The sequence below is a fragment of the Gopherus evgoodei genome, chromosome 9 (genome assembly GCF_007399415.2).
Source record: "Gopherus evgoodei ecotype Sinaloan lineage chromosome 9, rGopEvg1_v1.p, whole genome shotgun sequence".
Taxonomy (NCBI): domain Eukaryota; kingdom Metazoa; phylum Chordata; order Testudines; family Testudinidae; genus Gopherus; species Gopherus evgoodei.
Window position 1 is genome coordinate 35162 of NC_044330.1, and position 5334 is coordinate 40495.

Here is a 5334-nt window from a genome sequence, read left to right on the forward strand (position 1 = left end):
TTGGACATGTTACTGGGACTACTTTTTTCTGATCCAATAAGAGTAGGGCACCTAATTTACCTAAGCTTTTTTGAGACTCCCAGCCTGCTGGTTGACTCTTCATTTACCTGAGAACATATCTCTGTAAGTCCAACATTGACAAAGGTGGATTCTGAACCATAACTTTATTCACTGTGGCAAGATCCTCAGCTGACATATCTCTGTGTAGCCTGGTTTCTTTCAGGGGAGTTATGTTGCTTTCCACCAGCTGCGGTACTGTATCTAAGGGTGAATTTCACTGGGGTGAATAGTGCCAGCACCACTTCCCATTATTTTTAGGATTTAAGTGGAAACTTGATGATACATGGTCTTTCCAATTCAATGGTGAGTGAAATTTAAGGAATTAACAAAATGACTTTAGATTATGGACTCTATGGCCCAGATTCCCAGTTCATGTAAATCCACCTAGTTCCATTGGTTTAATGGTGCTATGTCAATTTACACCCAGAGTTTGATTTACAAAGGGAGGTAGCTGTTCTAATGCTGAACATTGCAGTAGATAACTTTTAGATGATTTTTTTTAATTACTTGGTTTCCACAGCCTGAGCTGGGTAGCCACGCTCCCTAGACAGTGAAAGGGGAGACATAGGCACCTAAGAATGGGATTTTAAAAAAACAACAAGATAGAGGGTTCCTTAGCCAATGGGAAAGGCCAAGCAGAGGGTTGTGTTCTAAATCCCACAGCTGTCACAGGAGTTCAGTTCCTATTTCCTCGGTGGGAGCACACCTCTTTCACCTTGGGATTCTCAGCTGGGAAGTCTCTAAACCCATCAAAGGTGGAAAGAAACCATGGAGAAAGAGGGGAGAGAGGAAGGAGGGATTAGGTGGAGAAAACCCCTCAGCTTTTATTCTAGCAGTTAGGGATGTAGCAGACCCTCTTCAAGTGCCTGGTAAGGAGAAAGGTTTTAAAAAGAGATCTGCTTCCTCTCATGTGGGTACCCTAACCACTGCGGTATGGGATACCTGATTTATGTCTCAATCTCTCCTAATAGAGCATTAATTCCTTTGTGCATCTTGGCCCAGCTAGGGATCACACTCATTATTAATTAATGTTGGAGACAGAGATATTAATAGGAAGGAATCCTATAAAATACTACAGATATTAAATAGGGTTTTCAACAAAATATTCTGGAAGAAGTACAGAATGCAATAGACAAAGATGTTCTTTTCATAGAACTGGCCAGATCCTCAAGTGGTATAAATTGGCCATAGCTCCATTGAAGACAGTGGGTCAGATTGAAAGAGATATTGGCCCAAAGAGAAAAAGAGAGCACATGAATGGCTCTAGATCCTGGTTATTCTATCACTCACTCTAGATGGAGACCCAGGATCTCATTCGCTTGGCTCCAGTATCTCTTCTACCCAATGGGGATATGGCCTGCTGAGTTTAATGGAGCCGCACTGATTTAGACCAGCTGACGCTTTGGCCCAAAGTGTCAGATGCCAGTGCCAGATGCCAAACACAAGTTATCCACAGTTCTATGCTCTTTGTTTTGTTTGTTTGTTTTTAAATAAGATCGACACTACATGAAAAATTTGAATTTCCCCAACATTTTCCCTATAGCTGTTTTCACATCCTTGTTTTTCAGGCTGTAGATGATGGGGTTTAACATGGGAGTCAAGATGCAGTACTGGATGGAGAACATTTCATCCAGAACCACAGATGAGACTGAGTTGGGTTTGGTGTATTGGAAAAAAAGCTGTCAAGTACAACAAACCAACCACAGTAAGGTGGGAGCTGCAGGTGGAGAAGACTTTATGCATGCCCTCTGCAGAGCATATCCTCAGGATGGTGGAGATGATATGAATGTAGGAGATCAGGGTGAAGAGAAAGGAGTTTGATCCAAGTATGACAACAGAAGTAAAAAGCATCACTTGATTGGTGAGGGTCTCAGTGCAGGACAGACGTAATAGACTAGGGAGCTCACAGCTGAAATGGTTGATTTGATTGGGCCCACAGAAATGCAGCTTGAGGGCAAAAACAGTGTTAAGCAGGGCATCTATGAAGCCTATCGTCCATGCACCACTCACCAGCTGAAAACAGATCCCTTTGCTCATTGCATCCATGTAACGTAACAGGTCACAGATGGCAGCGTAGTGGTCATAAGCCATTGCTGAGAAAATATAAACTTCTGTAACAGCTGTCAGGAAAATGAAGAACATCTGTGTAATGCAGCTATTGACAGAAATGGTTTTGTGCTCTGCTAGGAAATGCACCAACATCTTAGGGATAATGGCTAAGGAACAGCAGATATCAACAAAGGATAAATGAGACAGGAAGAAGTACATTGAGGTGTGAAGGTGAGGATCAGCCCTTACCAGCATGATCAGCATGTTTGCCAAAAGCGCGATTAGGTAGACAACTAAAAACACCAGGAAGAGGAAAATCTGCATCTGTAGGTCATTGGAAAGTCCCAGGATAATAAATTCAGTCACTTTGGTTTGATTTCCCATGGATCCATACTCAGGAAAACAGATCTGTCAGACTGGAAAAAATAAAATTAACACACAAGTAAATTGAAATGGCCTGTGGGGATCATCTGATCAGTAGGATGAATGTAAAGAGGCCTGCTACATCCTATAAAATGTGTGTTTAAAATAGACAAAAATGGGCTAGATGCAGAAAAGGACTTTGGTGCCAAACTACCACTTTAGTTCCCTAAATCCCAGAATCAGGCCCCACTGGTACTCACAGAAACTCCACTCAATTCTATAAATATTGTACAAAAACTACAGAATATAGTATCTGTAGAATCTTATTGGATTGATCCCTATTAAAATTTCTAGAATTCCAGAAGAGGAAGAAATCTGTGAGGTCTAGAAATTCTGGTTTTCTACCCTACAAGGTATATAGCCTGTCAAGCCAAACCAGTATGGAGAATATGACATTCATAATAATTATCAATTACCTCTAAAGTGGGCCTCAGAAGATCATATCTGGATAACAGTCTCCTCCCCAGCAGAGTGTTTTGTGTGGAGGTGGACAACCTCATGAATCATGCAACTGTCCAAACAATCAGAGATCATTTGTGACAACAAAGTGAAAAGGATTTGTCTTATAAACCAAGAAGTGATCTGCGGTTGTTTTTTGACAAAACCAGAAGAGAGAGCCTGGAGGAAACAAATGCTCCAACACTGGAAGGAGAGAAATGACAACACCGAGAAAGAAATGACCGAACATAGACTCACTGCACAACTGAGAGCTTCATTCCAAAGAGGAGAATTTACACAAATGAAAATAGAAAGCCTGAAAATGGAGATTAGTCATGTAGAACTATATACAAATGTTTTGGTGGGAGCAGTGACATAGGATAAACAGAAGTCAGAAATGGAAGTAAATGTGAGGACAAATATGAGTGAAAAAGCACCTGAAGAAAGTACAGAAAATCTGAAGGATTTGTTAATCAAGATCATGCAGAGCCTAAGAGACATTGAGCATCAGCCCTACCAATTGTGAAATTTGTAGACCATCACACACTGGATGATACAATGAAAGCACTTAATGAAATGGTCAAGGAAACCGGAGAAAAAACAACAAGGATTAGCCAGTACAATTACATAATTTATGCTACAGTTATAGTAGCAGCTCTTTGGTTTAGCATCAAGCCATCTGAACATATGAACCATTGGAACACTTCCTATCTTCAAGAATCTCCATGAATGTTAAAACAGAAGAGTATGGTTTTATATTGAGATACCAGTCTTCTGGATGAATATGAGAAAAATAATTTGAAGAGAAAAAAGCAGCAAACAGCCTTGGAGATGAAATATGTGAGATCTTTGAAGTAACAGTGTAAAGAGCAGCTGATCGCTTAGTGTCATGGACTTGAAAGATTTCAGCACAAAGTTATTAGTATCAAGAGAACAGCCACTTCACCAGAGACTGTAGGAGATTCTTTCATCTGATTGACATTGAAAAAAAGAATAGGCAAAAATAGAAAGCCAATAAATGATGTTGGAGAGTTACACTGTTTCTGGAAGGAAATCTGGTCTGAGACTGTACAACATGAGCAGAGAGCGAACCGGATTAGAAATGAAAGAAAAAGTTCACAAAACACACCACAGAGGAATACACAGAAAGACCAAAGAAAGAGATGAGGTACTAAGATAAATGAAGAAATGGAAATCAGCTGGACCAGACAGGATACATGGATTCTGGCCGAAACACCTTATAATACTCCATAATTGTTTATTTGAACAACTTAATAAATGTTTGAAGAATGGATTTCCAAGATGGATGGTGACAAGGACAACTCTTCTCATTCAGCAGAAAAAAGAGAATGAAAGAAGCAGGTTGCCATGATCCTATGAATTATAGACTGACCAGATGTTCACCAACTATATGGAAACTTCTAACCATAATTCTGGCAAAGAAGATCTGGATAAGGCTGGCTCACAAATGGAATGCTGGTTACTGACCAAAAAGGCAGCACAGTAAACCTGAAAAGAACAAAATTCCACCTCTGGCTAAACAGGAGGATCACAGGAGGATCACAGAAGATGCAAAACAAAGAAGGAAAAAAGTTAGCGATTGTGTGGGCAGACTACCAGACAGCATCCAACAGTGTCTCACAATCAGGGATCACTGATACACTGAAAATGTCCAAGGTTCATCCACAGATCATTTCCTTTCTGCAGCAATCTATGTTTAACTGGAGCACTCGACTCTACCAGGAAGAGACTCATTGATGTGGTTCAAATTAAAAGAGAAATCTTTCAAGAGGATTCCTTAACACCAGTGCTGTTTGTGGTAACCATGCTGCCACTAACATGGATGCTTGTTGAGATAAGCACAATTTAACATATCAGCAAAGAGCAACGACCAGTTAACAATTTGTTAGTCATCAACAATCTGAAACTACATGAACAGTCACAAAAAGGAGCTACAGAGATCGATGATGTGTGGAAAAGTTTGGTGAAGATATAAAGCTACACGTTGGCTTGACTAACTGTGTGTCAGCATCTCTAAAGATGGCCAGACTGGTACAATCTGATAACATACAAATTAATGAAGGAACTATCCAGGATATCTCAGCATGACCCATACAAATATCTTGGAATCAGGGAACTGTCAGAGCTACAAAAAAAAATCGAAAGAAAAATTGAGGAAAGAATATTACAGATGTACAAGAACTACTCTATGGACAAAACTCAAGTCTAAGAATTTGATCTGAGCCATTAATATGTGGGGGATACTGGTAGTACAGAATGTTGCTGGAGTGATCAAGTGGAATGAAGAGGAGAAGGAAAAAAACTGACATCCAAAGAAGACAGACAGCTGCTGGTGATGCATAG

The 5334-nt window shown here is 40.1% G+C and overlaps 1 pseudogene; it reads right to left on the reverse strand.

Moving 5' to 3' along the window:
• Positions 1-1562: 1562 nt before the first annotated feature.
• On the reverse strand, positions 1563-3216 carry LOC115657575 (annotated as a pseudogene).
• Between the last annotated feature and the right edge of the window lie 2118 nt (positions 3217-5334).